We start from the raw sequence: 12,601 nt of genomic DNA, 5'->3' as shown, positions 1-12,601 counted from the left end.
GTGGCACCTGCAGTGTGTACCTTGCACCAAGTGTGCAGTTGTCTGTGTATATGTGTGTGATGTGTGTGCACATGCATGCATGCATGTGAACAATGTGTACATATCTGAGTATACATGGATGTGTACCTGTGTGGCTGCTCCCCCTAAGCCTACTGTCCAGCCTCACGAGAGTCACAACCTTCCCTTCTGCAGTCTGGGCCCCTGACTCAGGCCCAGCTGAGGGGGGAATTACTGCCTGAACCTGGTGTCCAACTGGGGGGTGGGCTGTCCACACCTTCTCAGTGACAGCCTGGTGCTGGTGTTCACAGCCAGGTGTGTGGTCAAGACTGGGCCTGGCACGTTCTGGGCTCCCATCTCCTGCTCACGTCCCTCCTGGGCAAGGGGACTCCTCCCCAGGTCCAGAGTTGCTGACCCAACCAGCACGCTCAGTGTGGCCAAGTACACCAGCTCAGGCCCTGCAGACTGGACTCACCCTGCTGGCCACTGACTGTGGGGGCCCTGGGCGAGGGTCAGGCCCCAGGAGCCATCCTGCCACCCTGCCCCCAACAGTGCCTGTTCTCCCCTGGGTGGGTGGGCAGGTAATTAGCCCCCGGAGAGGGGCAGCTGCTTAGTTAGGAAGTTCAGCAAAAGGAAAAGACACTTGCGGTGCCCCAGCGGGTGGCGCCTGCTGAGGTTGCTGGGCTCTTAGAGGTCCTGGCGAGATGAGGCGAGGGTGACCCACTGCTACCCACGCCACTGGCCTGGGTGGCAAAACATGTTGCATTGCCTTTTGCTGTGTGGAGTACAGCAAGAATCCATGCTGGTGCCCAGACATAAAATGACACAAGACCCTGGCATCTGGGCACTTGACCAGCCAGCCCACCAGACACTGCCCTTGGCCCCCGTTGGCCATATGCCCACCAGCCCACCTGCTCTCTGCAAGGCAGCAGGCGCCTCCTCCCGATAGCCTGTCCCACCCCACAACCCTGCCACCACCTCTGCCCCTCTGCTTGTCTCTTCCTCCTGTTTAGGGGCTCTCGAGGAGTGCGGTGGGGCCTGGTCTATGGCAGGTTGGGGGCTGCACCACAGTCCTGGGAAAGCATCAAGCAAGCCTGCGCTCCCTGAGTGTGATGGTGGGGGAACAGAGGCTTCAAGCTGTGGGCTTAGGGCAGGCCAGGTGAGGCCTATGGGCCTGCAGTGTCTCAGGGCGCCTTGTTGGGTTTAGGACCCGAATGCTCTTCAGGTGAGAAAAGATGGTGCTTGGGGCCTGCAGCTATCAGGGCGGGCTGGGGGGCTTCAGATGTGCTGCAGGTGGTCAGGGCATGGGCAGGGGCTGCCATGGAGGTGGAGTGCAGGGCTGGCGTGCTTGGGTTGAGGCGGTTTGGCAAGGGACGGCTAGAGGGGCCAACAGGTGTTGGCCGGGTGGCTCTGGGGATGGGAATCTGAGTGCAGAGGGAACTTCGGAGACCACTGAGGCCCTAGGTGGGTGTCTGGCCGGGGTGTACTGGGAGGGGAGTGAGGCTGATGTGGCCCTGAGAGTGAACCAGGACCAGCAATGACCTGCTTTCCTGCCTGGTGCAGAGGGACCTGACCACAGCACTGCCGGGTACAGTCAGGGCAGGTACACGCCCCCTGGGAGACGGCTCCCCTCCCCTCTGGCTCCCGGTGTGACCCTTGTTGTCTGGGCAGGGAGCAGTGACTGAGGCTGGATGGAGGCTGCACTGAGGTTGGCTGAGCTGACCCGGCCTGTGACCGTGTCCTGGATGGACGGGGGCTGTGGGCTTGGGAGCAGCTCAGAGACCACCAGGCAGATTCACTGGTTTGCCTGCCAGATCCTGCTCACTGCTTCCTCAGCGCTGGCCCCGGGGACCGCGCCAGCTGCTCTGCTTGGTGACAGCTCTGCCTGCCGTGTCTCCGAAGAAACCAGGCCCCGGGGAGCTGGGAGGAGAGTCCCCACAGGAGCTCAGCAGCAGCAGCCAGCCCATTAACCCCTGCAGGCCGGGTGGCAGGTGGGCAAAGTTGGTTTCTCAGCAGCCGCAGGCCCCATTCCAGCTGCCGCAACTTGGCTGGATTGGCCCCTTCCTCACCAGGCCCTGGGCCTGCGTCTTCCAAAGAGCTGGGCTGGCAGGGGCCGTAAAGATGACCCTGGGTGGGGCTGTGGCTCCAAGCATCTGGCTGCGAGGGGCTTGGAGACCACCACACATACAGGGAAACAGGCCAAGGAGGACAAGACCTGCCCTGCAATATTCTCGGTGGTCTCCTGGAAGCCCTCAAAGGAGGGGTTGAAGATTCGGGTCTCAGGAGATGATGACCAAAGAGGTGGCGTTTCTGGGAGGGGCCCCAGGCAGGTGGGAGTGAGGTCTACACACAACCAGTGGCACTGAGGAGCAGTGGGGGAACCTGGAAATGCAGATGGCTGCTGGGGGGCTCATCTGGGTTGGAGGACCCAGTGCTGTAGGCCACTTGTTCTGGTACAGTGTTTAGCAGGGTGTTGATTCGGGAGTGCAGCGCTTGTTGAGGGCATTTCTCGGAAGAAAGAGGCCTGCATGAGGAGGTGAGGTGAGCAGAGCTGGGAGCCCTGGTAGGTCTGCGCTTCGGGCAGCCCTGGGCCATGTGAGCTCACTCTGAGGGATGGGCCAGCTGCTTCCTGCCCCTGTGGACAGTGTCGGATGGGTGAGGGGCCTGAGCATGGAGTCCAGCTACCTCTCAGGATGCTCAGGACTTGGGCAGGAGCCAACTCTGGGTGGGAGGACAGTGTAGGGGGGGTTCACCTCAGGGAGGAGTCTTCCTTGGCAGAGATGGCCTCCCCTGTCCATAGCCGCCTGGAGCCTCCCCAGGACCCTCTTACACTTCCACCCCACCCTCTCCTTTGGTTACGTTCACCCCCCACACATCTGTGCCAGTCTGTGGGATGACCACGGTTATGATCACACTTCACTTCTGGGACCACGGCAGACAGTGGCTCTGACAGTTGTCAGCCGCCCACCCCCGGCTAGCCCCCCTCCTGTCTCCCCCAGTTGAGGACCTTCTCTTCCCCGAGAAAACGGACATACCCAGAGGAGAGCCCACATTCCTCTACCCCAACCCCATGCTGACTCCACCTGATCTACATCCCCCCACCCTCCCTTCTGGCAAGGCTGACCAGCCTCCACAAAAGGACCACGTCCTCTCGGTTACTCGGGACCACCGGCCATCAGTCCCATGGCCCTTACCTGAGTTACCCACTTTTCTATCAGCCTCCAAGCTGCTGCTTCTCTTTCTCCCAGGTGAGAGGGGGGAGGGGAGAGACAGAGAGACAGATAGACAGATGGGGCATGGAGAGATAGAGAGACAGGGGTGGAGAGATAAATAAACACAGAGGAGAGAGACAGACACACAGATGGGTGTGGAGAGATAAACAGAGGAGAGACAGAGACAGATGGGCGGAAGGGACAGAACTAGAGAGAAGGTCCTCTCCTGACCATACGTCCTCCTCCAGCTGCTGTCCCTTTCTCTCCTTTCCCTTAAGGCAAATCCCTCAAAGAAGTGCTCCTTCCCACCATCTCCCCCTCCCCCAGGACAGGGAGCCCTGCAAGGGGGGTGATAGTCAGAGAGAGGCACAGTCAGGACCCCAGGGCACCCACCCCGTGGGCCACAAAGAGAATAATTAAGGAAAAGGGCGCTGGAGGAAGTGGAAGTGTGGGACAGAACGGCTTTCTGTAGCCAAAACCTTGATGCCCTGCCAAGCAATCCAGCAGCAGAATGGGAGGGACAGGTAGCCATGCAGAAGCCCAGGCTAGTGCCTTGGCGGTCACGAGGAAGAGTAGAGGCCGAGGGAACATTCCACCTGAAGGGGAACAAGGAGCAGATGGAGGAGAAGCTCTAGTTTACAATGAAGGAAACTTGTCTTGGGCCCAGTGAGGACCCAGCTGCTGTCTGAGAGGCACACCAAGCCCCCACTGGACGGTGAGAAACCCGCCTCCCCCAGTGAGTCCTGGAGGAGCCCTGGGGCTCTTGCACAAGGGAAAGCCCTACAAAAATGCTTGTAGAAAAGCCTATTCTCTAAAGGAAGCACCAGCTTATGTGGGAGCCCTGTCTGGTGCCTGATGCTATTTCTGGCCATTTTATGTTTCCAGGCAAATGGAAGGAAAGGAGACTTGCCAGGCGAATTGAGAATGAGAGGTCTGGAGGAATGATGGATGGAAGCATCAGAGAGCCAGTGTGCAGGTCTCCACTCTCTTCCTTGCTAGGGCACGTGGAGAGCTGGGCTGCCACCAGATGGAGGTGGCCTGGGGGAGCTGAGCACCCCGTGGAGGCCAGCATCTGGGAAATTCACCTGAACCCACAGTGGACTTCGGTGTGAGCAAGAAGTCAACGTTTTTTGTGGGTTAAAGCATGAAGATTATAGGGATGCTTGTTACTGCTGCCTACCTTCTCCTATCCTGACTAATACATTGGTCATTGGACTTCTTATTAGTATTTAGCATAGTCATCTATGGCTATGTAACAATTTACTACAAGCTTAAAAACAAACAACGTTGCCGTTGAGTCAATTCAACTCTCTCTGACATTATAGGACAGAGTAGAATTGCCCCATAGGGCTTCCAAGGTTGTAATATTCACAGAAGCAGACTGCCACATCTTTCTCCTATGGAGTGGGTGGTGGGTTCAAAATGCTGACCTTTCAGTTAACAGCTGAGCATGTAACCACTGTGCCACCAGGGCTCCTTACTCCAAGATTAGTGACTTTAAATGACAAGCATTTATCATTTCACAGTTTCTGAGGGTCAGGAATTCAGGAGCAGTTTAGCTGGGTGATTCTGGCTCAGGGCCTCTCATGGGGTTACAGTCAAGGTATCTGCCAGGGCTGCATCATCTAAAGACTTAATGGGACCGGAGTGTCCACTTCTAAGCTCACTCACATGGCTGTTGGCAGGAGGCCTCAGTTCCTCACAGGGTGGGCCTCTCCGTGGGGCTGCTTGAGTGTCCTCACAACACGGCGGCTGGCTTCCCCCAGAGCAAGTGATCCATGAGAGAGCACGAAGCCGCAACACCTTTTATGACCTACACTTGGAAGTCACATTCCGTCACTTCCACTGCTCTGTTAGAAGCAAGTCACTATATACTTCCCATACTCAAGAGGGGAGGAAGCTAAGCTCTGCCTCCAGGAGGAGGAGTTTTCATGAATGTGTTTTAAAACCCCTACAAGCCCCACACCTTGTCCTATGCTGACCAAGGCCCACGGTTGCTGGACTTCTCACCAACAGCACCAGAAGCTCTTGACAACAGAGGAGTGGCTGCAGACTTCTGAGAGAGAAAGAGCAGCATCCAGGAGCCCTGTTCCCAGCAGAGTGAAAGAGGGATGTCTGAGGATGTGTGAGAGTCTGGAGAGTATGCCACTCACCCACTCCAGCTGAGGAAAACAGCCAAGAAAAGACTCGGAGCAAACAGAAGAGACCAGGACAGAGCCCTTGAGATGCAGGAGCTGAAGAGGTGAGAGAGCAGAGAGCTGGGAGTGTGCTCTGCCTGTGTCTCTGCAACCTGTCCTCCTAGACAGAAAAGAGGTGACCGCTGGGACAGGGATGGGGTGCGACTGCCCATCTTGCTGAAGCCCCAGAGCTGAGGACAGTGGGCTCTCAGTTTCCCCACATTTGAGAGACAGGTACCCGACAGCAGGCCTGTTCCTGTCTTACTGATCAGCCAATGAAAGCGCTATGGAGCACAACCCATCAGGGGGATGGCACAGGACCTGGTAGTGTTTCGCTCCTCTACGCATGAGGTCACCATGAGTTGAGGATCAACACAACAGCAGCTAACAACATCAAGAAAGCAGGTTGGTGGTTACTAGGGGCTGGGGGAAGGGGAGGGGCAGCTAATGGCCACAGGATTTCTCTTTGGGGTGATAAAAATGTTCTAAAATTGATTGTACTGATAATGGAACAACTCTGTGGCTATCCTAAAAACCAATTAATTGTACACATTAATATGGTGAGTTGTATGGTATGCGAATTATATAGCAATAAAGCTCTTACAACCACCCAAAGACTCACTGAAGTAGCTTTTCATCTGAGGATATTTGATCATGATAGGCTTTTATATGACGATGAAACCTGGAATGCAGAAAACCATGTTAAAACTGTCGAGTTACTTTCTTCTCTCAAATGACCTGGGATTCATCTGGGCCCTCGGTGACTTTGCAAGGCCTGGTGTCCCACCCTTATACCCTGTCTTCAGATGACTTCGATGACAACTCTGTGCTCAAGCAGACCTTTTTGGACGCAGACAAACCCATTTCCTTCATGGTCACATTCACAGAGATGCGCTGGGACACAGCTGTGTTCAAACCGGTGGCTATCCTCTGAGGGGCAGGTGCCCCAGTGCCCCGGGTGTTTCCACTTCACGTCTCTGCCTAAGAACTGCGTTTTCTCCTAAGGAGCAGAATATGTGTACACTCGTGGATAAATGTTTAGTTGCCTTTGCACGTTCCTTGCTTTTTGCACACAGGTTGATTCTGATCCTTGACAAACAGTACATGCATTTGTTTAAAATATACAATATGATGTGTTTTGATGTATGTATAACCCACTGCTTTCCAGCTGGTTCTGACTCAAGCGACCCTACAGGACAGAGTAGAACTGCCCCATAGGTTTTCCACATTATTCTCCCGAAGAGAGCGGCTGGTGGGTTCGAACTGCCGACGTTTCTGTGGGCAGCTGAGCGCTTAGCCACTGCACCACCAGGGCTCCTTTGATGTATGTACACACTTGAAAATGATCAGAAAAATTGAGGTAGTGACCATATTGGTTACCCTCAAAACTTCCTCATGCCCCTCTATCATCCCTGCCCTCACTTCCTCTGTTCTTCACCCTGGTCCCCAGGTAATCTCTGATTGGCTTTCTGCCTGCATAGATTAGTTTACATTATCTATAATTTATTATAAATGGAATCCTACAATATATACTCTTTCAGCTTGACCTCTTTCACTCGGCATCATCATCTTGAGCTTGACCCCTGTTGTAGTGCATTGTATGGATATACTGCGTTTTGTTTATCCATTCATGCTTGTTGGTGGACCTTTAGATTGTTTCCAGTTTTTGGCTATTACAAATAAAGGTGCTATGAACATTCATGTTCAACTATTTATGTGGACATATATTTTCAGTTCTCTTTTGGATATATAACTAGGAGTATAATTGCTGAGTCACGTGAACTCTATGTTAACTTTTAAAAACTGCCCAACTGCAGCTCCTATCTGAGGTGAGATGAGAGGACAGAGGGGGACAGGAGATGGCTAAAAGAACACAGGAAATTCGGGGTGGGAAGGAGGGGCATGCTGTTGCATTATAGGGTCACATAACAATGTGTGTATAAATTTTTGTATAAGAAACTAACTTGAACTGTAAACTTTCACTTAGGGCAAAAAAAAAAAAAAAACCTGCCCAGCTGTCTTCCAATGAGGCTCCGCCATTGACGACACTTGCCTACAACGGTGCCTAGCAGCCTGAGGGTTTCAGCTGCTCCATGTCCTCTCCAGCCCTTGTTCTAGTCGGGTTTTTACATTTTAGACATTCTACTAGGTGTGTAATGGTATAGCTCATTGTGATTTTAATTAATATTTTCCTAATGACTGTCTCATATATTTTGGACATGTTGTCAGGAGGGCTCAGTCCCTGGAGAAGGACATCATGCTTGGTAAAGTAGAGGGTCAGTGAAAAAGAGGAAGACCCTCCATGAGATGGACTGACACAGGGGCTGAAACAATGGGCTCAAGCATAACAACAATCATGATGACGGCACGGGACTGGGCAGTATTTCGTTCTGTTGCACATGGGGTCACTATGAGTTGGAGCCAACTTGACAGCACCTAACAACAACGACAATGACCAGTGATGTTGATCATCTTTTTATGTGCTTATTTGCCCTCCATAAAACCCTGGCGGCACAGTGGTTAAGAGCTACAGCTGCTAACCAAAAAGTCGGCAGTTAGAATCCACCAGGTGCTCCTTGGAAACCCCACCGGGGCAGTTCTACTCTGTCCTATAGGGTTGCAGTGAGTTGGAATTGACTTGATGGGAGCAGAGGTTTTATATTTTCTTCAGTGAAGTTTCTGTTCAAACCTTTTGCCCATTTTTTATTGGGTTGTTTGCTTTCTTATTATTAAGTTTTGAGAAATTTTTAAAAATATATTCTGGGTACAAGTTCTTTGATTAGCAAATATTTTCTCCCAGCCTGTGGATAGCCTTCTCACTCTTTCAACAGCCTTCTGAAGAGTCGAAGTTCTTCATTTTAATACAGTCCAATTTAACTTTTTTGTCTATGGATCATGCTTTTGATATGGTAGCTAAAAAATCTTTGCCTAACCCAAAGTCACAAAGATTTCCTCATGTTTTTGAATAGAAATGTTATAGTTTTAGGTTTCATCCTTACATTTGTGATCCATTTTGAGTTAATTTTTGTATATGATGGGTGGTATGGATTGAAGATCATTTTTTTTTTTCTGGCTATCCAATTGCTCCAGCACCATTTGTTAAAAAGATTATCCTTCTTACCTGAATTAACTTGACACCTTTATCAAAAATCTTCATGCCAGTATCACGTTGTCTTGGTTACTGTAGTTTTATAGCAAGTCTTGCTATCAGCTGGTGTTAGTGCCCCAACTTCGTTGTTTTCCAAAGTTGTCTTGGCCATTCTAGGTCCTTTGCAGTTCCATATGAATTTTAGAATTAGCTTGTCAGTTTCTACCAAAAAGAAAACTTGCTGGGACTTTTTTTTTTTTTCAACTTTTTATTTTGAAATAATTATAAATTCATGAGAATTTGCAAAAGCAGTGCAAGGAGGGCCTGTGTACCCATCACCTGCTTCCCCTGGTGGTGACATCTTACATTCTGTGTTACATCATCAAAACCAGGACATTGGTTGGCATGATGCCTTCAATGGGATGGATTGACACAATCCCCACAATAACGGACTCAAACACACCGACCACTGTGAAGACGGCATAGGACTGGGCAATGCTTTTCCTGTTATACACAAGGTCACCCTGAGTCAGAGAAAACGCGGCAGCGACTAACAACAACGACAGACCTTAGTCAGAGTCCCCTAATTTCTCAGGCACTCTTTTTTATGTGTCTTTGTGGGTAAGTACAAGCCTCCGGGTGGTACAAACAGTTCACCCTTGACTACTAACCTAAAGGTCGGTGGTTCAGGCCCATACAGTGGTGACATGGAAGAAAGGTCTGGCAATCCGCTTCCATAAAGATTGCAGCCAAGAAAACCCTGTGGAGTTCAGTTCTACTCTGACATATGGGATTGCCATGAGTGGGAATCAACTGGTCAGCAAAGGGTTTGTTGTGCGTGCGCGCGCGTGCGTGTAAGCCTATGACAGGCTATTGCATGTGTAAGTTTGTATTGCCACCACCACAATCAAGATCGAGAACAGTTATGTCATCACAAAGATCTGAGCGTTCTCTCCTTTTACAGTCTCCCCTCCCTAACCCCCAACAACCAGTAATCTGTTTCCATCTCTATAATTTTGTCATTTCTAGAATGTTATAGCAATTTAATCATACAGTCTGTAACCTTTTGAGATTGCCTTTCTTCACTCAGCAAAATTCCCTTGAGATCCATCCAAGTTGCTGTGTGTATCAATAGTTCATTACTTTTTATTGCTGAGTAGCATTGCTTTGTATGGGTGCGCCAGAGTTTGACCTTTCACCCTTTGAAGGACATTTGGGTTATTTCCAGTTTTCGGCTGTTACAAATAAAGTCACTTTGGACATTCATGTATTGGTTTTTTTTTAATGAACGTAAGTTTTCATTTCTCTGGGATAAATGCCCAGGAGTTCATACGGTGAGCGTATGTTTAACTTTTTAAGAAACTGTCTGACTGATTTCCAGACTAGCTGTACCATTCCTGCTGGAATTTCGATTGGGATTGTGTTGAAGATACAGAAAAATGGGGAGAGAATCAAGTCTTTGGGCCCATGAATGTGGTATATCTTTCCACGTATTTAGGTCTTCTAAATTTTCTTTCAGTAAAGCTTTGTAGTTGTCAGGCTGATTCAAGAATTTCATATTACATGATGCCTCGGTAAATGGTATTTTTAAAATTTCTATTTCCAATTGTTTGTTGCTAGTATATAAAAATACAATAGATTTTTGTCTAATGACCTTGTATCCTGAAACTTGCTGTTATGGCTTGAATTGTGCCCCCCAAACATATGTTGAAATCCTAATCCCTGTCCCTGTGAATGTGACCTTGTTTGGAAATAGAGTTTTTCTTTTGTTAGCAGTCAAATCATACGAGGTTATACCAGAGTAGAATAGGTCCTAATCTTGTCCCTTCTGAGTCCTATAGAAGGAGAGACACACACAGGGGCAGACAGACGCCATGTGATGCGTTTAGAGGCAGCAGAGGAAGCCACTGGCTGCTGGAAGCCACCAGAAACTAGGAGAAGGCCTGGGACAGAGTCTTCTTTAGAGCCCTCAAAAGGAACCAAGATGGCGGATACCCTGATTTGGACTTCTAGTCTCCACAACTGTGAGGCAATGAGTTTCTCTCTTTTAAAGTCACTTACTTTGCACTATCTGGTGATGGAAGGCAGGCTTAGTTACCTAGGGCTGCTGTAACAAAAATACCACAAGTGGTTGTCTCTAAAGAACAGAAGTGTATTTTCTCACAGTTCAGAAAGCTAGAAGTCCAAATTCAGTGTGTGCCTCTAGAGAGAGTTCCTTCTTGGTCTATTTCAGTTTCTCATAGCAGTAGTCCTTGGAGCTTCTGGGCTTTTGGATGCATCTGCCTCAGCCATCAGAGAGCATCTGTCTCCCCAACCCCGCCGTGTGTGTGTGTGTGCACAGGTGTGTATGTGCCTTTGCCTATTCTGGCCCTTTTATAACTCAGAAGTGATTATGTTTAAGATCCAATCTACACAGGCATGACCTCACGCACATAACAAAAGAAAATCCTATTTCCAAACGGGGTCACTTCCACAGGTACAGAGGCCAGGAATTCAACACATATTTTGGGGAGACACAATTCAATCCATAACAGCCCCAGGAGACTAAGACACTTGCTAAATTCACTTATTTGTTCCCGTTGAGTTTTTTCACAGAACTGGCAAAGCTCCATTGACCATGGAGGTGCCGATTGAATCACCAAACGGATCTGCTCTTTGCTTTCCCAGATGCTCCATTACTGGGCCATAGGGTAAGAACATTTTGAAGGTTGTCGTTAGCTGCTGTCCAGTTGGTCCCCAGTTCCTGGCAGCCCCATGAACAATGGGACTGGGCTGTTGTGATCCATAAAGTTCTCATTGGCTGATTTGCAGAAGGAGGATGCCAGGCCTTTCATCCTAGTCCATCTTAACCTGGAAGCTCTTTTGAAAGCTGTTCAGCATCACAGCAACACGCGAGCCTCCACTGACAGACGGGTGGTGGTTGTGCGTGAGGTGCATTGGCTGGGAGTCGAAGCTGGTTCTCCCACATGGAACACAAGAACTTTAATATGGAACCACCAGGGCCCCAGCATTATGCGTAAGTGCTGTCAGATTGCTCCCCCAAAAAGGTTGCTAACGTATCCCACACTGGGGCATTCTCTCCTCACACCGCCCGACACAGCCTGGAAATCCTGGGCAGAGGGACAGGTTAGCCTGGCTAAACGGCTCAGCTCCTCGTCACAGCTCCATCCTGTGGCTAGTGCCATAGCATAGGAGTCTCACCCTTTTTTGTGTGGCCTCATGGGCAACTTCTCAGAGTATTAGCTAGTCAAAAAGTGCCTGTGTTGAGTTCCGGTCTATAAGGTACTGAACATCATTCTAAAAGGGGATGTTTGTCCTGTTTTCCAAACATGAGCAGTCAGGACTGTTTTGTGGTTCACCTTTGGACGGGACAGTGTGGTGACTAGTGAGAGCCGAGGAAATCGCTCTTGCCCACCTGGTCCTCATCGCCGCCTGACGTCAGCCACGTTGTTCTTGCCCTTTCAGCTTGATTCCATTCACATTCTGGTCTGTCACTGACCCCTCTGCAGCCGGATCAGTGGCCTTTTTCCTACGAGATTGAAGCATATGGAATGGTCTTTTTAAGGTCAAAACAGCCAAGTATCAGCAGTTTCATAGGTTCAACCTCATGATTTAAGTACAGCTGGTACTCAACACAGATCTTCTCCAGTAGAACTTCCCGATTCCCAGGGCCAGTGGCACTGGCGCGAGACAGCGATGGCCTCCCTCAGGTGGCGTTTCAGAAACGAATCCTTTCTAATCTGGAAAACGAGAGCTAGGAGGTTGGACAAGGCTTGACCCTTCCATGATGTCTACTCTCTTGATGCGTCTCCTCTTCCTACTCCTCCCCATCCCTCCTTCTTCTCCTCAGCTTCCTCCTCTTCCTCTCCTTCTTCTTTCTGGAAATACTAAAACCCTCTGACGGTTTTCCATCTTATTCAGATAAAAAGCCAAAGTCCTTACATGGTTGTGGTGGAGTAATTACTTTTGTGTGTGGCCTCTCTAGCCATGGTCTTGTAACTCCCACCCAGGTGACTGTGTGATAGGGTAATTGCGTTCTACCAAGGTGACCGGGCAGTTTTGCCTTAAAAGAGCCGATTTCAGAGCGGAGGAGAGCCAATTACCAAGGAAGGAGAGCCCTGCAGAAG

This window comes from Loxodonta africana, chromosome 10 (genome assembly GCF_030014295.1).
Source record: "Loxodonta africana isolate mLoxAfr1 chromosome 10, mLoxAfr1.hap2, whole genome shotgun sequence".
Lineage (NCBI taxonomy): Eukaryota > Metazoa > Chordata > Mammalia > Proboscidea > Elephantidae > Loxodonta > Loxodonta africana.
This window is presented reverse-complemented; position numbering follows the sequence as displayed.